The sequence below is a fragment of the Erinaceus europaeus genome, chromosome 8 (assembly GCF_950295315.1).
Source record: "Erinaceus europaeus chromosome 8, mEriEur2.1, whole genome shotgun sequence".
Taxonomy (NCBI): Eukaryota; Metazoa; Chordata; class Mammalia; order Eulipotyphla; family Erinaceidae; genus Erinaceus; species Erinaceus europaeus.
In genome coordinates this window covers 47744159-47770112 of record NC_080169.1, presented here as the reverse complement: position 1 = coordinate 47770112, position 25954 = coordinate 47744159, and the positions used below count along the sequence as shown (strand labels likewise).

The window sequence follows — 25954 nt, the reverse complement described above, 5'->3', positions numbered from 1 at the left end:
CCCAGTAGCTTTCCCATTCTCTATCCCTCTGGGAGCATGGACCCAGGGTCATTGAGGGTTGCAGAAGGTAGAAGGTCTGGCTTCTGTAATTGCTTCCCCACTGAACATGGGTGTTGACTGGTCGGCCCATACTCCCAGTCTGCCTCTCTCTTTCCCTAGTAGGGTGGGTCTCTGGGGAAGCTGAGCTCCAGGACATATTGGTGGGGTCTTCAATCCAGGGAAGCCTGGCTAGCATCCTGATGGCATCTGGAACCTGGTGATTGAAAAGAGAGTTAACATACAAAGCCAAACAAATTGTTGAGCAATCATGGACCCAAAGCTTGGAATAGTGGAGAGGAAGTGTTAGGGAGGGTACTCACTGCAAACTCTAGTATACTTCTGCTTTCTTACTTTGGTGCCATACTCCAAACTCAGTCAATTTCTGCTTTGCGTTTCTACTTCTTTTTTTTTTTTTTTACATGCATAACATTCCCCATATTCCCATTTAACAATACAACCCCCACTATTTCATTCATCATTTTTCATGGACCTGTATTATCCCCACCCACCCACCTACCCCAGAGTCTTTTATTTTGGTGTAATACTCCAATTCCATTTCAGGTTCGACTTGTGTTTTCTTTTCTAATCTTGTTTTTCAACTTTGGCCTGAGAGTGAGATCATCCCATATTCATCCTTCTGTTTCTGACTTATTTCACTCAACATGATTTTTTCAAGGTCCATCCAAGATCAGCTGAAAACGGTGAAGTCACCATTTTTTACAGCTGAGTAGTATTCCATTGTGTATATATACCACAACTACTCAGCCACTCATCTGTTGTTGGACACCTGGGTTGCTTCCAGGTTTTGGCTATTACAAATTGTGCTGCCAAGAACATATGTGTACACAGATCTTTTTGGATGGATGTGTTGGGTTCCTTAGGATATATCCCCAGGAGAGCAATTGCAGGGTCAAGGGTAGGTCCATTTCTAGCCTTCAGAGAGTTCTCCAGACTGTTCTCCACAGAGGTTGGACCAATTGACATTCCCACCAGCAGTGCAGGAGGGTTCCTTTGACCCCACACCCTCTCCAGCATTTGCTGCTGTTACCTTTTCTGATGTGTGACATTCTCACAGGAGTGAAGTGATATCTCATTGTTGTCTTTATTTGCATTTCTCTGACAATCAGAGACTTGGAGCATTTTTTCATGTGTTTCTCGGCCTTTTGGATTTCTTCTGTGGTGAATATTCTGTCCAAGTCCTCCCCCCATTTTTGGATGGGGTTATTTGTTGTCTTGTTGTTGAGTCTGGCAAGCTCTTTATATATTTTGGTTATTCAACTCTTATCTGATGTATGGCATGTAAAGATCTTCTCCCATTCTGTGAGGGGTCTCTTGATTTGGGTAGTGCTTTCTTTTGCTGTGAAGAAGCTTTTTAATTTGATGTAGTCCCATAGGTTTATACTTGCCTTAGTCTTCCTTGTAATTGGATTCGTTTCATTGAAAATGTCTTTAAAATTTATGCGGAAAAAAGTTCTGCCAATATTTTCCTCTAAGTATCTGATAGTTTCTGGTCTAACATCCAAGTCTTTGATCCACTTGGTATTTACTTTTGTATTTGGTGAAATACAGTGATTCAATTTCATTCTTCTGCATGTTTCAACCCATTGTTTCCAACACCATTTGTTGAAGAGACTCTGCTTTCCCCATATAATAGTCTGGGTCCCTTTGTCAAAGATTAGATGTCCATAAGTGTGGGGCCTCATTACTGGGCTCTCAATTCTATTCCACTGGTCAGTGCGTCTGTTCATGTTCCAGTACCAAGCAGTTTTGATGACAATGGCTGTATAATACAGTTTGAGATCTGGCAGTGTGTTGCCTCCGGTTCTGTTCTTTTTTCTCAAGATTGTTTTGGCAATTCTAGGTCTTTTCTGGTTCCAGATAAACATTTGTAGCATTTTTTCTATTCTCCTAAAAAATGTGCTTGGGATCTTGATGGGGATAGCATTAAATTTGTAGATGGCTCTGGGTAATATATTCATTTTGATGATGTTAATTCTTCCAACCCATGAATATGGAATATCTTTCCACTTCTTTGTGTCTTTTTCAATTTCTTTGAGTAGTGACTCATAATTTTCAGTATACAAGTCTTTCACTTCTTTGGTTAGGTTTACTCCTAGATATTTTATTGTTTTTGTTGCTATAGAAAAAGGAACTGATTTCTGGATTTCAATTTCTTCTAAGAAATTTGCATAGTTTGCATAGAGGAATGCCACTGACTTTTGAATGTTAATTTTATAGCCTGACACATTACTGTATTGCCTGATGATTACCAAAAGCTTCTTGCTGGATTCCTTAGTTTTTCCATGTATACTATCATGTCATCTGCAAATAAGGAGAGTTTGACTTCTTCTCTTCCAATCTGTATGCCTTTAATTCCTTGCTCCTGCTTGATTGCTATGGCAAGAACTTCCAACACTATGTTGAATAGTAATGGTGATAGTGGGCGGCCCTGTCTAGTACCTGATCTTAGGGGAAATGGTTCCAGTTTTTCACCATTGAGTATGATGTTGGCTGTAGGTTTGCTATAGATAGACTCCACTATCTTCAGGAATTTTCCATCTATTCCCATTTTTTGTAGTGTTTTGATCATAAAGGGATGTTGTATTTTGTCAAAGGCTTTCTCTGCATCTATTGATATGACCATGTGGGTTTTGGTCTTGCTTTTGTTGATGTGGTGGATCACATTGATTGATTTACGTATATTAAATCAACCTTGCATGCCTGGGATAAACCCCACTTGGTCATGATGAACAATCTTTTTGATATACTGCTGTATCCAGTTGGCTAGAATTTTGTTCAATATTTTCGCATCTATGTTCATCAGAGATATTGGTCTGTAGTTTTCTTTTTTGGTTGTGTCCCTGTCTGCTTTTGGTATCAGGGTGATGTTGGCTTCATAGAAGCTGGCAGGGAGTATTCCAGTGTCTTCAATCTTCTGGAAGACTTTTAAAAGTAGAGGTATTAGTTCTTCTTTGAAAGTTTTGTAGAATTCATTTGTAAAACCATCTGGTCCAGGACTTTTATTTTGGGGAAGATTTTTGATAACTGTTTCAATTTCATTAGCTGTGATGGGCCTGTTCATGTTATCCACTTCCTCTTGACTTAGTTTTGGAAGTTGGTAGGTATCTAGGAAATCATTCATTTCTTCCAGGTTCTCTAGCTTGGTGGCATATAGTTGTTCATAGAAGCCTCGCATGATATGTTGAATTTCTGCAGTGTCTGTTGTGATACCTCCTCTTTCATTTAGTATCCAATTTATTTGGGTCTTCTCCCTTTTTTGTTTTGTGAGTCTGGCTAAAGGTTTGTCTATTTTGTTTACTCTTTCGAAGAACCAACATTTACTTTCATTGATCTTTTGTATGGTTTTCCTATTCTCAGTGTTATTTATTTCTGCCTTAACTTTAGTAATTTCTGTCCTTCTGGTTGCTTTAGGATTCCTTTGTTGTTCTTCTTCTAGGTCTTTGAGATGTGCAATCAGGCTGTTTATTTGTGCCTTTTCTTGTTTCCTAATGTGTGCTTGTATAGCTATGAACTTCCCTCTTAGGACTGCTTTAGCTGTGTCCCAAATATTTTGATAGCTTGTGTCTTCATTTTCATTGAACTCTCAAAACATTTTGATTTCTTCCTTGATTTCCTCTTTGACCCAGAAGTTGTTAAGAAGTGTACTGTTGAGCTTCCACATTTTGGGACTGTTACTAATCTTTTGTTGATTGTTAAGTGTTAGTTTAATTCCACTGTGGTCTGAGAAGATGCTTGGGATGATTTCAGTGCTCTTGAATAAGCTGATGCTGTTTTTGTGGCCTAACATATGGTCTATCCTTGAGAATGATCCATGTGGATTTGAGTAAAATGTGTATTCCAGTTTCTTGGGATGAATGACTCTGAAAATGTCCAATAGTTCTAGTTTATCTATCTCTTCATTTAGCTCCCTTATGTCTTTACTGATTTTCTGCCTGGATGATCTGTCAAGTTGAGATAGTGGGGTGTTGAAGTCCCTACTATGATTGTGTTACTGTTAATATATTGCTGTAGCTCTTTCAGTAGAAGTTTGATGTATTTAGATGGCTTCTCATTGGGTGCATAGATATTAATAATTGTTAAGTCCTCTTGATTGACTGATCCTCTGAGCATTAAGTAGTGTCCATTCCTATCTTTTTTAATCTTATCTATTTTAAAGTCTATCATGTCAGATATGAGAATAGCTGTTCCTGCCCTTTTTTGTGGGCCATTGGCTTGAATGATATTTTTCCATCCTTTCACTTTAAGTCTGTGTTTGTCTTGTTGCGTTAGGTGAGTTTCCTGTAGACAACATATTGTTGGGTTGTGTTTTATGATCCATCTTCCTACTCTGTGTCTTTTAATAGGTGAATTCAGGCCATTGACATTTATTGATATCAAAGATTGAAGATATTTTAACGCCATTCTTGTAGAGTTTTAGAGTGTTTTGATATATGTCCTATTTGTGGTGGTCTGGTTGTTTATAGGAGACCTTTCAGAACTTCTTTCAGGGCAGGCTTGGTGATGGTTGCTTCCTTCAGCTGTTGCTTGTCTGAGAAGGTTTTGATGCTTCCATCTAGTCTGAATGACAATCTAGCAGGATATAGTATTCTTGGCTGAAAGCCTTTCTCATTGAGCACTCGATAGATATCTTGCCATTCTCTTCTGGCCTGTAGTGTTTGTATGGAGAAGTCTGCTGCTAATCTTATGGGTTTTCCTTTGTAGGTGACTCTTTGTTTTTCTCTTGCAGCCTTGAGGATCCTTTCTTTATCCTTATTCCTTTCCATTCTAAGTATGACATGTCTTGGTGTCTTTAGGTCTGGGTTAATTCTGTTTGGGACCCTCTGGGCTTCTTGAGTCTTTATGTCTTTGGTGTTGTCTAGACTAGAGAAATTTTCAGCTATTATGGCCTGGAGAATGCTTTCTTCTTCTCCTTCTCTTTCTTCCTCTGGTAAGCCAATAATGCGTATATTGTTTCTTTTGAAGTCATCCCATAGGACTCTGTTGTTGTTTTCAGCATCTCTTAATCTCTTTTTGAGATCTCTTACTTCTTTTTTAGTTGCCTCTAATTCATCCTCAATCTTGCTAATTCTGTCTTCAGCCTCATTGATTCTATTCTCTCTGCCCTCTACTGCTTTCTGGAGTTCATCTATTTTGTTGCCCTGCTCTGATACTGTTTTAGCTTGTTCAGCTAGTTGCCTTCTTAGCTCAGAGATTTCAGCTTTCAGCTCTCTAATAACCATGAGATTATTAGAATTTTCTTCCATATTCTCATTTGTTGTTCCTGCATTTCTGATTATAATTTTTTCAAATTCTTTACTCACTCTTGTTATTATTTCCTTAGCTAATGTTTGGATGTTGAACTCGTTGTTTTGTGCTTCACCCTCTGGAGGACTTTTAGCTGGACTCTTGTCCTGGTTCGAGTCTCCAATATTTTTTCTTGTTGTTTTAACCATTTTATATATTATGTTATGAGTTCCCTTTATCAGTACTTTTCAAATTATTGATCATTATTGGCTGGATTGACTTGTGTCTAAGAAATTTAATTAAAGGGTTTACCGTGGTAGAAGTTAACAGTTTTTTTTCAGTCCCTGAGTTGGAGCTCAGTGGTGTATAAGCCTCTTTTTTTTTTTCTTCCCTGTAGGCTATGGGAGCCTGAGGGCTTTTAAACTATCAATAGGCTTCTTCGCTTAATCACTGACTCCTGACCAAGAGATAAAGCAGGGTGTGGCAGAGATAATCCAGTGGTTATGCAAAGAGACTTTCACAGCCCCTCAGCTATGCCAAGGAGGTATAGGTCTTCTCCTGAGTTTCCTGGTTAGATCTCTGTCCCCTGGTGTCCCTCCCTGTTGCTGCTCCAGATTCTGAGGGTAGTAGCAATGGAGACTCAGTGTTGCACTTGGTGAGTCTCTGGGGAGTCCTTTCCTCCCTTCAGCTGTCCCCTTGTTGTGGAGCAGACTGGAGGTGGTGTCTCCACTGATAAACTGCTGAATGTTAGCAGTCACTTAATCTCTCCTTAGGCCCCTCTCTCCTCTCTGTCACCAGCCACGCGTGTTTGTACTCACGGGTGATTTACTGGGTTCCTGTGGTCATTCTAGTCCTGTCTTGTTTCAGTCCAGGTGGTCTCCTTTGGTATTCCTAGTTGATCTGGGAGAGGAGAGGAGAGGAGAGGAGAGAAAGCGATCTGCTGCTCGTAGCTCCACCTCCGGAAGTCCTCTCCAACATTTCATTATTCAATGACAATATGACTGATGTGCAACCTCCCAGGCTGCAGGGCTTCTTTTCTTACTGTCACTCTCCATTGTATGAGCTGCAGGTACAGGAGCAGAGACCCTAGCACACAGGGAAGAGGGGGGGCACCGGGATTCTTGGAATCTCTTTCCCTCCTCCATAAACTGGGTCAACTGTTATTTCAAAAGAGCACCAACACCATTACTGCTGAGCGGCTGAGCACGTACCAAGAGTAGAAGTTTGTCAGTTTGACCTTGATCAGAATCTCTAAGACAGCTGGGATCGGTATTCATTTTTTAAGGATGAAAATAATTATGAGTTTAATCTGTAATTTTCTCTATCACTTTCTTTAGGCTACACAATGGAAAATATAATTCAAGGCCTAATTTACAATTATTTTTTATTGTCAATTTCAAACTCAGACTAATTTCAAGTTACTAATAGGAGATCACAAAACATAGGAATCAGAAGAGCTACACAATTATATAAGAGCATGCTGCTATAAAATATTTCTACCTCACTGACACAATGGGTGAAAACAGCTCCAAGATAATAGAAGAGAGTAAAATTTTGTACAATGATCAGCAAGTAATGAGTTCTATGTATGTATTGCTACTATTTTATTTCTTTATTGGTGCATTAATGTTTTACAGTCAATAGTAAATACAATATTCTGCACATGCATAACATTTCCGAGTTTTCCACATAACAGTACAACCCCCACTAGGTCCTCTGTCATCCTGTTCCAGGACCTGTACTCTCCCCCGCCCCCACACCAGAGTCTTTTATTTTGGTGCAATATACCAACTCTAGTACAGGTTCTACTTGTTGTTTTCTCTTCTGATCTTGTTTTTCAACTTCTGCCTGTGAGTGAGATCATCCCATATCATCCTTCTGTTTCTGACTTATTTCACTTAACATGATTTCTTCAAGCTCCATCCAAGATGGGCTGAAAACAGTGAAATCATCATTTTTAATAGCTGAGTAGTATTCCACTGTGTATATAGTCCACAACTTGCTCAGCCACTCTTCTGTTGTTGGACACCTGGGTTGCTTCCAGGTTTTGGCTATCAGAAATTGTGCTGCTATGTACATAAGTTTACACAATTCTTTTGTATGAGTGTGTTGGGTTCCTTAGGGTTTATCCCCAGGAGAGGAATTGCAGGGTCATAGGGTAGGTCCATTTCTAGCTTTCTGAGAGTTCTCCAGACTGCTCTCCAGAGAGGTTGGGCCAATTGATATTCCCACCATCAGTGCAGGAGGGCTCCCTTCTCCCCACAACCTCTTCAGAATTTGTTGTTGCTATCTTTTCTGGTGTATGACATACTTACAGGAGTGAAGTGGTACCTCATTGTTGTCTTTAATTGCATTTATCTGACAATCAGTGACTTGGAGCAATTTTTCCAATGTGGTCTGAGAAGATGCATGGGATGATTTTAATGCTCTTGAATTTGCTGACATTCTCTTTGTGTCCTAACGTATGATCTATCCTTGAGAATGATCCATGTGGACTTGAGTAGAATGTGTATTCCAGTTTCCTGGAGTGAATGGCTATGAAAATGTCCAATAGCTCTAGTTTATCTATCATTTAGCTCCCTTGTTTCTTTATTGATTTTCTGCCTGGATGATATGTCAAGTTCAGAGAGTGGGGTGTTGGAAGTCCCCTACTATTACTATGTTGCTGTTAATATATTGCTATAGCTCTTGCAGTAGATATTTGATGTATTTGCATGGTCTCTTATTGGGTGCATAGATAATCATTAAGTTCTCTTGATCCTCTGAGCACTAAGTAATGACCATCCCTATCTTTTTCAATTTTATTTCTTTCAAGGTCTATCATGTCAGATACGAAAATAGCTGTTCCTGCCCTTTTTTGTGGCCTATTGGCTTGTATTATAATTTTCCATCCTTTCACTTTGAGTCTGTGTTTGTCTTGAGTTAGGTGGGTTTCCTGCAGACAGCACATGTTTGGGTTGTGTTTTCTGATTTATCTTTCTACTCTCTACCTGTTAATAGTTGAGTTCAGGCTATTGACATTTATTGATATTATAGAATGAAGATATTTTAGCACCATTACTGTAGATTTTTAGAGTGTTCTGATATATGGCATGCTTATGGTGATCTGATTGTTTACAGGAGATCTTTCTAAATTTCTTTCAGGGCAGGCTTGTTGATAGTTGACTCCTTCAACTGTTGCTTGTCTGAGAAAGTTTTTATGCCTCCATCTAGTTTGAATGATGTTCTAGCAAGATACAATAATCTTGGTTGAAAGCCTTTCTCATTGAGAGCTCATATATCTTGCCATTCTCTTCTGGTCTGTAATGTTTGTGTGGAGTAACCTGCGGCTGATCTTATGGGTTTTTCTCTGTAGGTGACTTTCTTTCTCTTAAAGGGTTCAAGAGCCTTTCTTTATCCTTATTCCTTTTCATTCTAACTATGATGTGTCTTGGTGTCTTTAATTCTGGGTTAATTCTGTTTGGGAACTTCTGGGCTTCTTGAAACTTTATATCTTTTATGTTGTTTAGGAAGTTCTCACCTATTATGTCCTGTAGAGTGCTTTCTTCCTCTCCCTCTCTTTCTTCCTCTGGTAGGCCTATAATGCATATATTATTTCTTTTAAAGATATTCCATATGTCTCTGTTGTTATTTTCAGTATCTCTTAATCTCTTTTTGAGATCTCTTACTTATTTCTTCATTTTCTCTACTTCATCCTCAATCTTGCTAATTCTGTCTTCAGCTTCCTTTATTCTATTGTCTCTCCCTTCAGTTGTTTTCTGTAGCTCAGCTATTCTGTTACCCTGTTCTGATATTGTACTGTGTTCTCATCAGGAGAACAATGTTGAAAGGCTCCCACTATACAGCCCCACCTCTAGACCACTGGGGTGTAGATCTTCTCCTGAGTTTCCCAGTCAGTTCTCTGCCCACGTGATATCAGCAAAGGGTCTCCCCACTGCTGCTCCAGCCTCTGAAGGATAGTAGTAATGGAGACTCACAATTAAATTTGGTGAGCCTTAGGGAGTCCTTTCCTCCCTTCAGCAGTCTTTTGTTGGTAAAAACAGACTGGAGGTGGCTCATCAACTGGCAAACTGCTGGACTATTACCAGATGCTCAGGAGTAGATAAGGGTTTTAGCCCCAGGAATATCTCCTTAGGCTCCTCTCTGTCCATGAACCACATGTGTTTTCATTCACCGGTGACTTGGTGGGTTCCTAAACTAGTCCTCATCTTGTTGTGGTCTCAGGTGATCTTCTTTGATATTCCTAATTGACCAGGGAGAGGAGAGGAAAGAAACGCAGCTGCTGCTACTCTGTAATCCCACCTCTGAAAGTCATATTGCTATTGTTTTACTATAATTTACTTCCTTTTAACAATATATGGCACAGTCTTTAATAATGGAACATGAAATTCATGAAGACTTAACAGTTGTGCTCCCAAGGTAGCATAAATATCTCCCTCAAACAACTTTTAGGCAATTACACATACATCTAGTAATTATAATCTAACATTTGCTATTAATACAAGAAATACTAAGTATTTCCATGTAAACATCTCCCTGTCCCCCCAAACATCACTGTCCTTTTTTTTTTCTGAGAGTCCCAGAGGGGCTTTGCTTGTTTGTCTTCCAATTTGTTTTTTAATTTATTTCTTTATTGGGGAATTAATGTTTTACATTCAACAGTAAATACAATAGTTTGTTCATGCATAGCATTCCCCAGTTTCCCATTTAACAATACAACCCCCACTATGTCATTTATCATCCTTCATGGACCTGTATTCTCCCCACCCACCCACCCCAGAGTCTTTTATTTTGGTGCGATATGCCAATTTATTTCAGGTTCTACTTGTGTTTTTATTTCTGATCTTGTTTTTCAACTTCTGCCTGAGAGTGAGATCATCCCATATTCATCCTTCTGTTTCTGACTTATTTCACATAACATGAATTTTTCAAATTCCATTCAAGATCAGCTGAAAATGGTGAAGTCACCATTTTTTTACAGCTGAGTAGTATTCCATTGTGTATATATACCACAACTTGCTCAGCCACTCATCTGTTGTTGGACACCTGGGTTGCTTCCAGGTTTTGGCTATTACAAATTGTGCTGCCAAGAACATATGTGTACACAGATCTTTTTGGATGGATGTGTTGGGTTCCTTAGGATATATCCCCAGGAGAGCAATTGCAGGGTCAAGGGTAGGTCCATTTCTAGCCTTCAGAGAGTTCTCCAGACTGTTCTCCCCAGAGGTTGGACCAATTGACATTCCCACCAGCAGTGTAGGAGGGTTCCTTTGACCCCACGCCCTCTCCAGCATTTGCTGCTGTTACCTTTTCTGATGTATGACATTCTCACAGGAGTAAAGTGGTATCTTATTGTTGTCTTTATTTGCATTTCTCTGACAATCAGAGACTTGGAGCATTTTTTCATGTGTTTCTTGGCCTTTTGGATCTCTTCTGTGGTGAATATTCTGTCCAAGTCCTCCCCCCATTTTTGGATGGGGTTATTTGTTGTCTTGTTGTTGAGTCTGGCAAGCTCTTTATATATGTTGGTTATTGAACTCTTGTCTGATGTATGGCATGTAAAGATCTCCCATTCTTTGAGGGGTCTCTTGGTTTGGGTAGTGGTTTCTTTTGCTGTGAAGAAGCTTTTTAATTTGATGTAGTCCCATAGGTTTATACTTGCCTTAGTCTTTTTAATTGGATTCGTTTCATTGAAAATGTCTTTAAAATTTATGTGGAAAAGAGTTCTGCCAATATTTTCCTCTAAGTATCTGATAGTTTCTGGTCTAACATCCAAGTCCTTGATCCACTTGGTATTTACTTTTGTATTTGGTGAAATACAGTGGTTCAGTTTCATTCTTCTGCATGTTTCAACCCATTGTTTCCAACACCATTTGTTGAAGAGACTCTGCTTTCCCCATTGAATAGTCTGGGCCCCTTTATCAAAGATTAGATGTCCATAGGTGTGGGGATCACTGTCCTTTTATATCTTTAATATTTTTTAAAACTTTGATGAAGTCTAACTTGTTAATTATCTTTTTTCATTTCTATCAGTGATTTAATAGTATTTTACAGAATTAAATATTTCAGTGGTATTAAAGAGAGACAGACATTTGCAGCACTGCTTCATCAGTTGCAAATCTTTCTCCCTTCAGGTGAGGACCAGAAGCTTGAAGTCCGGTCCTTATGTGTTGTAACATGTCTTCTCAATCAGGTGAACCAACACCCAGCCCCTTTTGAGTAGCAGTTTAATTATGAAGATCATAGATGGTGGCTATGAGTTGAGAAAATGGACAGAACAGATTAAAGCAAATTAATATGATGAAAAAAAAATGACCAAACTGTCCCTTGGACTTTCTGAGAACTACAGTGTTTATGGGGAGGGTAGGTGGGAGTGGGGCACAGAACTTTGGTAGAAAGTAAGGTGACTTGATGCATGTCTGTCTATCTCCCCCACTTCCCTCTCCATCTATGACTATCTCTATCCAATAAATAACTAACGATTAAAAAATTACTCAGAGATTAAAGACTGGTACTTCAAGGGGCCCAGTGGCTTACATCACCTACTATTCTTTAGGGAAATAGTAAGTAATATAGCACTAACCATGGATCTCCTGCTGTCTTTTATTGTTTAGTTACACAATACATCAAAGGAATTCAAACCATCCTATGTTAGCAAGAAGCATAATTAGTTCATTAATAAAAGGAACAAAATGGAGAAGGGAAACCTGCAAAAGGGCTGCACCACTACAGCAAAGCCACCAGATCTCTTCTAAGAAGTTATATTTCTAAGGTTCTCCTGCCTAGTATCCCTCTGCCTCCCTTCCCCTAAATGAAATAGAGAAGTTTATGATTGCTCGTGGTAGGATAGGAAACATCCACTTAGCTACTTACTGCCTTGATCTGGTTTGGGAAGGTGTTCAGTGGATCTCTTCTCCTCTCCACCCTACCTCCACCCCAACCTGTCCACAATAAAATACAGAGAGGACTATTTATTATTGTCTGCAATCCATTAATCTTTTTTTTATTTATTTAAGAAAGGATTAATTAACAAAACCATAGGGTAGGAGGGGTACAAGTCCACACAATTCCCACCACCCAGTCTCCATATCCCACCCCCTCCCCTGATAGCTTTCCCATTCTCCATCCCTCTGGGAGCATGGACCCAGGGTCATTGAGGGTTGCAGAAGGTAGAAGGTCTGGCTTCTGTAATTGCTTCCCCACTGAACATGGGCGTTGACTGGTCGGCCAATACTCCCAGTCTGCCTCTCTCTTTCCCTAGTAGGGTGTGTCTCTGGGGAAGCTGAGCTCCAGGACACATTGGTGGGGTCTTCAATCCAGGGAAGACCTGGATTCAGGTCTGCTTTCAGGTATATATTTTGCAGTAGTTTATAGATACGTGTGAACATATGCTCTCTCTCACAGAAACTGGTGTATATCTAGGTTTTGAGACTTTGTTAGAAAGTGAAGAAATTAGAGTATAGTATGAAAGGAAAGGTCTCACCCAAGTAATGAAGCTGAAGGGTTGTCATTCCACACGTGAAGTCTCTGGATATAGTCTGAAATGAAGCATGTTGAGGTGGCAATCATTGCGTTGGTTAGGTTATGATCAGCGGATGCAATATTATTTGATATGGATTGGGAGAGGCATACGGGAAAGTGGGCCCTATCCAAGGGTTCCAGGACTGGGGGAAGTAGGGGCTCTATAGTGGAGATGTGAGGTTCCTGCTGTCTTAGGGTTCAAAAAGACAATCGATAGTTAATGTTATCATCACATTATTTGGTAATTGGGTTAACTTTGAAAAGTCCTTTTGTTAGGGTTTGCTGTGCAGTACCCAGTATCTTATATATAGCTGTGTTATTGGATGCTTCTGATCTACTTGGTCTAGGCTTTTGAGAGAGTCCACATATCAAATACACAGCCTAAATATTAAAAAGATTCAGTTAGTGTTTTGAAAAACTTTGAGACATACAATAGATTTTCCCCCTCTCAAATTAATTAACTAGTGATTTATATGTCTACATTTTGCTAGGAGTGTACATAAACACCATTCCCACCACCAAAAGACTGTGACTCATCCCTCCCACCCACTCCCACCCCCCACTGGCCCAGGAAGCTGCATGTCTACCCCTCACAACAGGGTTTTTACTTTGGTGCCCTACTTACAATTTGGTCAGGTCCTGCTTTTAGTTTCCCTTTCAGATCTTCTTAGTCAACTTCTGTTGATGAGTGGGATCATCCCATACTCATCTTTATCTTTCTGACTTAGCTCACTTAACATAATTCCTTCTAGCTCTGTCCAAGATGGGTCAGAGAAGGTGGGTTCATTGTTCTTGATACCTGCACAGTATTCCATTGTGTATATATACCACAGCTTTCTCAGCCACTCATCTGTTGTTGGACACCTGGGTTGCTTCCAGGTTTTAGCTATTATGAATTGTGCTGCTATGAACATAGGAGTACACACCTCTTTTTGGTTGGGTGTTATGGAGTCCTTGGGGTATAACCCTAGGAGAGGAATTACTGGATCATATGGAAGGTCCATGTCTAGCCTTCTGAGAGTTTTCCAGACTGCTCTCCACAGAGGCTGTACCAATTTACATTCCCACCAGCAATGTAAAAGGGTTCCTCTGTCCCCACAACCTCTCCAGCATTTGTTGCTGCTGCCCTTTTTGATGTATGCCATTCTCACAGGAGTGAGGTGGTATCTTAGTGTTGTCTTAATTTGCATTTCTCTGACAATCAGTGACCTAGAGCAGTTTTTCATGTTTGTTAGCCTTTTGGATCTCCTCTGTAGTGAATGTTTTGTTCATATCCTCTTCCCATTTTTGGATGGGGTCATTTGCTTTTTTGGTGCTAAGTTTGCTGAGCTCTTTATATATTTTGGTGATTATTTTCTTGTCTGATGTATGGCATGTGAAGATCTTCTCCAATTCTGTGAGGGATCTCTTTGTTTGTTTAATAGTTTCTTTGGATGTGCAGAAGCTTTTCAATTTGATGTAGTCCCATTGGTTTGTTTCTGCTTTAGTCTTCCTTGCAATTGGGTTTGATTGATCAAAGATGTCCTTGAGGTATAGGTGGGAAACTGTTTTACCAATGTTTTCCTCTAAGTATTTGATTGTTTCTGGTCTGACATCTAGGTCTTTGATCCATTTGAAGTTGATTTTTATTTCTGGTGAGATAAAGTGGTTCAATTTCATTCTTCTGCATGTTACAACCCAGTTTTCCTAGCACCATTTATTGAAGAGAGCCTCCTTTTTCCATTTAATGCTTTGGGCCCCCTTATCAAAGATTAGATGTCCATAGGTGTGGGGATTTATTTCTGGGCTTTCAATTCTGTTTCACTGGTCTGTGTGCCTATTTTTGTTCCAGTACCATGCTGTTTTTATGATGATGGCTTTATAATATAGTTTAAGGTCTGGGAGTGTGATGCCTCCATTTCTGTTTCTTTTCCTCAAGATGGTTTTGGCAATTCTAGGTGTTAAAACGGTGGTTAGATGCCACAAAGTAGGTGGCAATGCCTTAACCGTATGTGTGTTGCAGGCCGAAGCCTCTTCCATCCTTGTCTAGGGGAGTGCTAACCTTCTCTCCTTTCATACAACACTGCAATCCATTAATCTTTAAATAATTAAAATATATACAACTAACAGGAAAATGTATCATCTAAGTAAATTAGATTTCTCCCAACTCCTATATTGTTGCAAATTGAATCCCTCTTCTCAAGAATAGAGCAGAGTCTTAAAAATATTTTTATATTTATTTTTATTTATACACATGAGAGAAAAAGAAAGTTTTAAGAAAGAGAAATTAGAGAACAACTCTGGTACATACAACACCAGAGATGAAACTAGAAACCTCAGGCATGTAATGCTGACTGTCTACTAGTTAGCTATTTCCCCAGCTACTCAGCTCTAACATATGTGGAGGTTGAATCTGGGACTTAGGAGAGCCTTAAGCATGTCTCCTTGTGCAACTATTATACTATCTCCCCACCCCTAAAATGTTTTTCAAAGGAAAAGAAAATACACTCAGTAGTGCAGTGATTTTAAAATTGACTGATACAAAATAATAGAAGTCCAAGAAATAATTGTTTCCTCACCATTTCTTCTCTGTGCTAACTTTGATATTCAATTTAATTTTATGTACTTTTTACATAGAGAATTACATATGTACTTCCTTCCTCTTCTTCCTGAGGTTAGTAATTATTTTGATTAGATAAGAAAGCCAAGTTTAGCTCCTCAATTATGTTGCTCATGTTTCAACATTAGGGATTTAAGAGTCAAACCCATTATCCGGCTTTATGGTTACACATTGTATATACTACACTAGGAACAATACAAATTATTTACTTCAATCAGTTATGCTTAAATGATACTGGCTCTGAATCCATTATTTTCTCAGTTTGATATATAGTGACCTTAGAGTGTTGATTTGGAGGATCATTTTCCATATTTTACAACCCATCCCTCCCCTACACACACACACACACACACACACACACACACACACACACACACACACCGCTTTGGGCTTCATCTGTTATACATAATTCTAAAATTAATTTGATCTATCAAAAATACAAATTTTATTTTTCATCAGCCATGAAGCCAGGTGAGAAATTACTCTGTAGGCAGGAAGCAATGAAGACTTTGGGCTGGGCAATCATAACAGTTGTGATGGCTGCTGTTTTAGTACTTCTGTTTCCATTGGAAGAGATGAATTAATTTTCTTAGTGCTTTCAGGCTGCTATAATAGACTGAGTGGTTTATAAAAAATTAAAAATAATAAAATAGAATGTGGGGCAGTCGGGAATCCGGCGGTAGCGAGTGGGTTAAGCACACGTGGCGCAAAGCGCAAGGACAGGCGTAAGGATCCCAGTTCAAGCCCAGGCTCCCCACCTGCAGAGGAGTTGATTCACAAGCGGTGAAGCAGGTCTGCAGGTGTCTTTCTCCTCCACCTCTGTCTTCCCCCCTCTCTTCATTTCTCTCTGTCCTATCCAACAACGACATCAATAACAACAACAATAATAACTACAACAATAAAACAAGGGCAACAAAAGGGGCTAAATAAATAAATATTTTTAAAAAAGAATGTGGGGGGCTCCGGGTGGTGAGGAACACAGTTGAATGTATATGTTATCATGTACAAGAGCCTGGGTTCAAACCCCCAGTCCCTACCTAGGGGTGGGGGGAGGTTCATGAGTGTTGAAAAAGTGCTGCAGATGTCTCTTTCTCCCTCCCCTTCTCTCTCAACTTTTACCTGTCCTGTCCAATAAATAAATACATCATGCAAGCTGTTAGGAACAGAGGATTGCTTGTGCAGGCACCAAGCCCTCAAAACCTCAGTGATAATAAAAAATTAAAAACAAACAAACAAAAACCAGGATTTACAGGTTCAGGTGGTAGCACAGCAGGTTAAGCACATATGGCTCTCAAAGCACAAGGACCAGCATAAGGCCCAGTTTCCCACCTGTATGGGTGGGGGGGGTCACTTCACAAGCGATGAAGCAGGTCTGCAGGTGTCTATCTTTCTCTCCTCTCTGTCTTCCCATCCTCTCTCAGTTTCTCTCTGTCCTTCTTCTTCTAGCGTTTGCCCTTCTTCCATAGCCAGTCAACAGCGTCAGGCTGAGCCTGATGTAAAGTTTCGAGACCTCCTTTGAATCTGGAGAGGTGGCAGTCATTGACTATGTGGGTCATAGTCTGTCTGTAGCCGCAGGGGCAGTTCGGGTCGTCTCTGGCTCCCCAGCGATGGAACATAGTGGCGCACCGGCCATGGCCTGTTCGATAGCGATTGAGGAGGGCCCAATCATAACGTGCTAGGTCAAAGCCGGGTTGACGCTTGCAGGGGTCTGTGATGAGGTGTTTGTTCTTTACCTCAGCTGACTGCCAGCTCTGTTTCCAAGAGACTGGAACAGAGAAGTTCAGTGTAGGCGTAGAGGACCAGATTGGATGACGAGACGTCAAGCGTTGGACAGGGTGGGCGAAGATATCCGCGTATATTGGCAGGTCCGGTCGAGCGTAGACGTGGGAAATGAACTTAGATGATGCCACATCCCGACGAATATCTGGTGGGGCGATGTTACTAAGAACTGGCAGCCATGGAACCGGGTGGAATGGATGGTTCCAGAAATTATCCTCATGGAGGAATATAATTTGGAATCGACCAAGTGGACATGGGAGCTACAGAACCATACTGGGGCACAGTATTTTGCAGTGGAATAGCATAATGCCAGAGATGATGATCGCAGTGTGGAAGCGCTCGCGCCCCATGAGGAGCTGGCCAGTCTTGCAATGATGTTATTCCTCACGCCCACCTTTGCTGCAGTTTTTATGAGATGATTGTGAAATGATAGGGTGCGATCGAGAGTAACGCCAAGATAGACTGGCTGGGCTTCATGCCGGATTCTCATATCGCCAAGCTGCACATTAAGCTCACGCGAGGCCAAGGCATGGTGTAGATGGAAAACAGATGATACCGTTTTTGCAGTGCTAGGGATTAGTCGCCATTTTTTACAGTAATCAGATATCATAGACATGTCTTTCGTGAGTGTTTCCTCGAGGATGTCGAACTTGGATGCCTGAGTTGCACAGCAGATGTCATCGGCGTAGATGAACTTCCTTGAAGAAGTTTCTGGGAGGTCATTGATGTAAATATTAAATAGTGTAGGAGCCAGAACAGAGCCCTGGGGGAGGCCACTTGAGACAAGTCTTCATCTGCTAGACTTGTCACCCAGATGCACCCGGAATCTTCTGTTTTGGAGAAGAAACGATATAGTGTTGGCCACCCATGGAGGCAGGCATCTTGAGATCTTGACTAGGAGACCACGGTGCCAGACCATGTCATAGGCTGCTGTGAGATCAACAAAGACAGCACCCGTCTTTAACTTCTTCTGGAATCCATTGGATTCACGGGATGCATTGGATTGACCTTCCCGTGGTGCATCCCGTGAGTACCCATTCATTGGGGAAACTGACGATCCTTCCTAGCCGACTGAATCCACATGGATCCCAGTCACTTTCAAAGCCAGCAACAAGCAGCTCCTGACAGCTTTCAAGCTGTTGGTCCTGCTCTTCGAGTTCTCCAACTTAATGTTGAGGGGCTGTCCTTTGCCAAACGCGTTCTTATTGGTCAATTGGCGATACAGCATCAGGCAGATGTTATTTGCCTACAAGAAACACATATAGCAGTCGATGAAGCTGCTCGATTCACCATCAGTGGATTCAATTTAATATGCTATGATCTCCATCCTAAACACGGCCAAGCCATCTACGCTAAATTGTATCTTGTGGACGTTTACCATACGGCATCTTCAACCTTCTACCACTCCATTACTATTGGAACCATTCAGCTCATCAACGTATATAAGCCTCCCAGTGCCTCATGGGATAATGAGGTCCTGCCTAGCCCGAATCACCCAGCTGTTTACGTTGGAGACTTTAATAGTCATCACCAAGACTGGGGTTATTCCTCCACTCTTGCTGACGGCACTGTCTTAGCCGACTGGGCTTCAGCGAATGACCTCTCCCTATTATACGATCCCAAACAGCCAGGCTCTTTTCACAGTGCTAGATGGAACAAAGACTCGGCACCCGACCTGTGCTGGATTAGCACAGTCAACGGCCAAGCCTTTCCCGCTACGAGACAAGTTCTCAAGATCTTCCTGCACAGTCATCACTGTCCAGCTATCATCCACATTGGTCTCCAGCTCCCACTGATTCTGTGCTCGGAGAAACTAAGATGGAACTTTCGGAAAGCAAACTGGCGTCTGTTCAGTGATCTTACCAACAAATCTATTCCTGCAATTCCAATTAACTCTATCCCCTCTCTCTGTCCTAGCCAACAACAACAATAGCAATGGCAACAATAACAGTAACAACAATTGTGGGCAATTAAATGGGATAAATGGTCTCCAGGAGCAGTAGATTAGTAGTGCAGGCACCAAGCACCAGTGATAATTCTGGAGGCAAAAAAAACAGGATTTTTATTTCTCACAGTTCTGAAGGTTAAAAGTTTTGAGATCACAGTAGCAGCATGGTTGGGCTTCAGATTCCTGACTTCCACTTGTGTTCTCACATGGCAGCAAAAAGGTGAGAGTTCTCCTGGGTTTCATTTAGAAGGCTGGTAATCCCACATATGAAAGCCCTGCTCTTGGAATTTAATTATGTTCAAAATCTTCCCTCCTAAGATTGGAGGTTAGGATTCAGCATATCATTTGGGGGAAGGGGGACACACAGACATTCAGTCCTGACACCAAGTTACCCACACACACATGATTTGTGAAGAGGCAAATAAACAAGCAAGAAATAATAGTCTCACCCATGTTGCAGTTATCATCCCAAACTGCCACAGTTGATAAATGTTCAGCATATACTTGAACTTTATTATCTCTGTCCTAGTCCTGTAGGGAAATCATAGAACTTAACATTCCAGTTCTTCCAACCATAGTCTTATCATCAGAGAAATTACAGAAATAGCTTAAAAAATAACACAATTTGTGAAGGTTATTGGCAAGCTTAAAAAAAAAGTGAGGGCCTGGTTTTATACTCAGTACAGTTAAGGTGATTTAATAATCTATAATTTTCTGGGAAAATCATGCATATTTATGAGGATGAAAGGTTGGCATACTAAGCAGAGGAATATACAATGATTACACAGCAAATGTACAGAAAAGAGTATAGAAAACACAGTTTTTCCAGGCAGGTTCTACTTGCATAGCTTCTAATGACTAGTCCTGCGTGGCCCAGGGTCTGGGGTCCATATCAACAAGGTTTTGTCTTGGTCCAACCAAAGTTAAAAGAATGCAACAGTATGATTGTTTTGGGAAGGTTTGCCACAACATCTATTGAGGGATAAGGTACTACCCAGAATATAGGAGTGGTTACAAGTGTGGCTTAGAAAGGTGGAGGCAGGGCTTTGGGTTTTAAAAAGGTGAACCTTTGAGCTTTCTAGCTCTCTGCCCCATCACCATGTGGATCACCACGTAAGTGTTGGCCCCTTTCTTCCATCCTTTCTCCCTTCCTTTCTTACTTTCTTTCTCTCTCTCCCTCTCTCTCATTCTAGCATGTGATTGTTCTCAATTTTCGCAATGAAGTTTAAAGTGCCTGAATTATCATGCTCTCTCCTCAATTCTTTGCTGAGAAAATACATGACAGACTTTATAATATTGGGGAAACAAATGTTGCCTCCCCGTTCTCCTTATTCATAATTACCCCACCTCCACCTTTCTAAGCCACACCTGTAACCACTCCTGTTTTCTGGGTGGTACCTTATCCCTCAAGGCATACTTATCACAAGACTGGGGCCAGTATTTGTTTTTCTTACTCCAGAGACTCAATATCAGCTTCAGTGAGGAAAGGAAGTGGTGCAAAATTGAGATAAGTTTGAATGCTCTCTAAAATAACATTGTAAATAGCTAGCTGTATGCCAACTTAGTTGGAATATAAATTTCTATATCAGAGAAATATAAGGAGTGAATCTATTGGAAATATAAGAAAAGAGAAAACATACAGTGAATCAGCTATCCACCAGAAAGAAATGACAATTTGCCCATGTGTTAAGTAGGCTTGAAACTACTGAAATCCTTTGTACCCACTTCTCCCCAGCCAGGTGTCACATTTCATGTCACACAGAAAAACCCAAGTCTCATCTGCTATACTCTTACCTTTAGGTTTCTGATTATTAAACAATTTTTTTTTCCTACTTTATATCTTGCTGCTTTTCAGCCACCAAGTTGCAGATGCTACCACGATGCCAACCTGACTTCCTTGGATAGGTGACCTCACCAATGTGTCCTGGAACACCACCTCCCCAGAGCTCTACCCCACTAGGGAAAGATAAAAATAGGCTGGGATTATGGATCAACCTGTCAACGCTCATGTCCAGCAAAGAAGCAATTATAGAAGCCAGACCTTTGACTTTCTGCACCCCATAAAGATGTTTGGTCCATACTCGCAGAGGGATAAAAGAGTAGGGAACCTTCAAATGGAGGATATGGTATACAGAACTCTGGTGGTGGGAATTGTATGGAATTGTATGCCTTTTATCGCAAAATCTTGTCAATCATTATTAAAGCACTAATAAAAGAAAAAAAGAAAAACTCTCACTAGGGTAAATAAAATCCATTGAATATGTTTAAAGTGTGAAACAATTTTTAAGTGTATTAAAACCATACTCTTCACAACTATGCAAATTTATTATAGCATTAGTCTAAACCCAAAGTTGTATAAATAAGCACACTGATCAAAGCTGTGGCATAAATTCATAAACTTGGATTTTGCCAGGTTAATGGTCTAACCAGCAAAGCTGAGCAAGAATGTGGGTTAAGCGCATGTGGCGCCAAGCGCAAGGACCCTTGCAAAGATACCGGTTCAAGCCCCTGGCTTCCCACCTGCAGGGTAGTCGCTTCACAGGGGGTGAAGCAGGTCTGCAGGTGTCTATCTTTTTCTCCCTCTCTCTAACCCTCCTCTCTCGGTTTCTCTCTGTCCTATCCAACAACAACGACAGCAATAACAACAACAATGATAACTACAACAACAAAAGCAACAAGGGCAACAAAAAAGAATAAATATTTTTTTAAAAAGGGATGGGACTGGTGGTGATTATACTTAGTGAAGTAAGGAAGTGGAGGGCAACTATGATAATATTACTCATATGTGGAATATAGAGAATTGAAACACATGAACTTGAAAAAAGAAAAATATATATATACCTTGAGAGAACTATGGTGGTTACTATTGGAAGGGGTGGGGGCACAGAGCTTTGGTGGTGGGGTTGATATAGAATTCTACCTTTACTATCCTATTATCTCATAGATCACTAATAAAAATATAATAATAATAAATTGACTAAGCCATGTCAAATGTTTTATGGGACCTTAATTTCAATTTGATGCCTGCTCAATCTTTATATAAGAATAAAACTTGGAAATCAGAGGTAGTGTACCCGGTACAGCTATTAGACTTGCTTTTGTACAGTCTCAACTTTTAAAATTATTTATTATTGAATAGAGACAGAAAATGAGAGGGGAATTGGAGATAGGGAGAGAGAGAGAGAGAGACACTTGCCTGCTTCACCACTCATGAAGCTTTCCTCTTGCAGATGGGGACTAGAGGCCTGAACCTGAGTCCTTTAACACTGTAATGTGTGTGCTTTAGCAGGTCACTACTGCCTGGCCCTCAATTTTATTATCTTTACCAAAACAATACGTTTTTAACCCTCCTGACAGTTTGGGTTAGTTATCATTTCTCATCGAATACTTACCTTCTCCCACCTGCCTTTCCCCTGGGAGAAAACTTTGAAGACTCCATCATTGCCTCTTCAAATGCTTTTCTGGAATGTATCTTAATCTCTTCATTGTCCTCTGCTACTCACCAGGATTCCACAGCTTCCTAAGGCTATGCCCTCCTTGCATATCTTCCCCTAGCTCTTCCCCTGCCCTGGCAGGTATTTTATTTACTTTAGTATTTTATTTTATTTTGTTTCATTTCATTTTATTCTGAACCTGTTTCCTTTCCTGGCCTGTATCATACTAATCCTTCCAGTCTTTGCATAGTGACTGGTACTCAAAGAAACCTGGCTGATCCCATAAAGATTGCTGGGTGCCCCACCTATGGAAAACCCTTAAATCCTGAGAAAGCATCGCTTGTTTCCAGCCGGGAAGACACCTTTTTTGACTCATTCTGAGTGCTGGGTTCTGGGTGCAAAATAGCCGTCCAAGGCATGTTTTTGAAATGAGCGAATAAATTGTGAACCGAATATCCAGGACTTAGTACTATACTGACCCGGAATACACTAAAATCCAACCACGCCTGCGTGCTGGGATCCTCTCCGCCAGAGGCCTAGGGGCGGGGCCTGTGGAATGGGGCGGAACCGAGCTCGCAGGTGGCGGGCGGGGCTTCCTGGGGCCGCGACCCCGCCCCGGGGCGGTGCTACTCCCGGTAAGTGGAGGAGGGACTCGCAGGCGGGGAATTCCTCTTGTAAGGCCGGTACTGGACCTAGCGGCCCGGAGGCTCGGTGCTGGGGTCCTGGACCCTGGCCGGTCGACCCCTAGTCACACGGAACACGCCGCCGCGGCCGCCATCTTGCCCGCCGCGAGAGGGGCGGCGACCCGGCCGGAAGCGGCTGTGCGGCGGCCACGCTCCCCACCTGCGGGGTCGGTGAGTGCGACCCTGGCGACGTCTCCACTCTCCGCACCGAGCGGCCCGGGTCGCAGTTCTGGGGCGTCAGGGCTGCGGGGAGGGGCCCGGGAAAGCCCAGTGGAAGGACGCGAGCGGAGCCAGGCTTGGGGGCCTGGAAGTTGATGCTTGTTGGGCTCCGCGGGATAACCGTGTCGGGCCGCTAGCTGGGCCTCGGTGGGAGCCCGGGAGGTCCCGGAACTCCGGGCCCCTCGGAGACCTTTGCAGAGGCGCTGCAGCCAATCACACCGCCCCCCGGTGCGGCGAAGGTCTGTGCAACCACGTCTTCTCCTTGAAGGAGAAGCTCGCCAGGTGCCTGGAGCGTGGGCGTCGCCCTCACTTTCCTGGTTTACCCGGAATAGCAACCACAAGCCCTGTTCTGTCTGCATCCTGTTCAGTTCATAAAAGGCTTGCCACCTTTGCACGTACGAGAAGTACAAAACGTCTTAAGAGGACAAATGAAGTCACATTCCACTGGCATTGCTGAATTGCTTTGGCAGAGATTGCATTTGCGGGACTTTGTAACTATAAATCAAAGGGAAATGTGGATGTTTGCAGTCCCATCTCCTTGAAGATGGTGGTGATAGAAATTTCTTGAAGCTGCTTGTTGGGGCAGTTGAAAGGGACAGGGACTACTGCTGTTATTTGTGTCAGTAAGAAAAGTAGAAAGCAACAGCAAAAGGATGTGGCAGGGCTTTGGATACCTATACAGTTAGTACTAGAACTTTATTATTGTCCAGTGTTGGGAGTGAAGTACGCTGTAGGTGTAAAATACATATTGGATATTCAACACTTGGTACCCCCCCCAAAAAAAGTAAATTAACAATAATTTTATATGGATTGCATATCAAAAGCATGTTTTCACATGTTGGATTTTACCAGTGTACTGTATATATAATTTTAAGTATGTTTTAACTAGTTACTGTTAAGTTTTAAGAAACAACTCACTATATTTCTCTTGTACAGTACGGTTTTAGATGTTCTGTGGCGAATACAGAATCAGACTGGCTTCCCTTTGCTCAAAAAACACTGATGGAAAGTGAATACATGATAAGCTTCAAGGTGAGACTCTAAACATAAACAGATTGTTGCAAATTTCTTCATGTCCACTCTCAATTTTCCAGTGTCCTTAACACTTGAAAACATGAACTCCAAGTCTGTTTAGTAGGATACCAGTGGTGCTAATCTTTGTAATGGCAGGAACTCATTTGATTCTCACAATTTTGTGTGGTAGAGATGAGATAGCTTCCATTTACATTTTGTCATTTTACAATATTAGGGATTTGTTTGGGTCAACTAGTGAGTAATCTGGAGGTCTTCTGAGTACAGTTCTGTTTTCTTTGCTGTTCTTGGTATTCGGCTGATCTGTATTCATGTGCCAGCATACATCTGTATCGTGAAGAAATGCATTTTCTGCCCAGGGCCAGTTTGTTGGTATGCGAACTATGCAGCTGCATAAGCCTGTTGTTTAGAAGAACTGAGATTTGATTTAATAATTGTTAATATTTTGAAATTTGTAATAATTTTTAGCATGAGTGACCCATATATTTTTTTAAATTTATATATTATTGGGGGAGTCAGGCGGTAGCGCAGTAGGTTAAACACACATGGCTCGAAGCGCAAGCACCAGCTAATGATCCCGGTTCGAGTCCCGGCTCCCCACCTGCAGGGGAGTTGCTTCACAGGCGGTAAAGCAGGTCTGCAGGTGTCTTTCACTCCCCCTCTGTCTTTACCCCTTCTCTCCATTTCTCTCTGTCCTATCCAACAACGACAGCATCAATGACTACAATAATGAAAAAATTTATATATTATTGGATAGAGATTGAAAGAAATTAAGAGCGGAGGGGGAGATAGGGGGAAAGACAGAGACACACCTGCAGCTCTACTTCACCACTCCTGAAGCTTTCCCCTGCTTGTGGGGACCAACAGCTTGAACCTGGGTCCTTGCGCACTGTGTAGTGCATGTGCTTAACCAGGTGTGTCACCACCTGGCCCCCGGTAACCCATATTTTAATTTGCAATGAGCTCTGTAGATCATGTAGCTGAATCTTTCTGTCCTAATGTAGGATAGGACTTGGAAAATAACTGTTGGACAAGAACCAAAACACCTGGTTTTCACTTTACTCCTACAAGAAATTAGAAGGGTTTGCTAATCTCTAATTCTAAAGTTCTATGATTCTATATGAATTACTGTAATCAGACTTTGTGGTTGGTAATTTAAGTATTAGTGTAAGTATTTTTAATGCATAACATTAGGAAAAATGTTGACTATTCTCCATTGAGAGTCATGTAAATAATTTTTTTTTTTAATTTTCCCATGTGGCATCAGTTTTACTATCATAAACTTGCTGTAAAGAGTGCTATTGCAGGATGGATCTGTAGACAGTGTGCTTATTTAAATATTTATCTTTAAGTGTGAGAGGAAGATGGACTAGAAAAACTAGGAAACTCAGTGAAGAGGTTTGATTTGTGAGGACATAAATATGAACTCTTAAAGAATAAATAAATAAAATAAATA

The 25954-nt window shown here is 41.2% G+C and overlaps 1 protein-coding gene and 1 non-coding gene across 6 annotated transcripts in view; one reads left to right on the top strand and one right to left on the bottom strand.

Annotated features, from left to right (window-relative positions):
- Window positions 1-14744: 14744 nt before the first annotated feature.
- On the bottom strand, window positions 14745-14867 carry LOC132540097 (U6atac minor spliceosomal RNA). Its single transcript, XR_009551361.1, has one exon. It is a non-coding gene; the product is annotated as a U6atac minor spliceosomal RNA (small nuclear RNA).
- Window positions 14868-23123: 8256 nt separating this feature from the next.
- The window catches only part of MIOS (meiosis regulator for oocyte development), a 36412-nt gene continuing 33581 nt past the window's right edge, over window positions 23124-25954 (top strand). Inside the window, exons 1-2 of one of the 5 annotated variants that reach the window (XM_060196183.1) lie at window positions 23124-23199; window positions 24403-24498. The gene's annotated coding sequence lies outside the window, so the exon portion shown is untranslated. Of the gene's footprint in view, window positions 23200-23276; window positions 23419-23567; window positions 23706-23759; window positions 23862-23892; window positions 24148-24402; window positions 24499-25954 lie in introns of those variants that run through there. The other 4 variants (XM_007533157.3, XM_060196184.1, XM_060196186.1 and 1 more) reach the window with 4 other exon arrangements.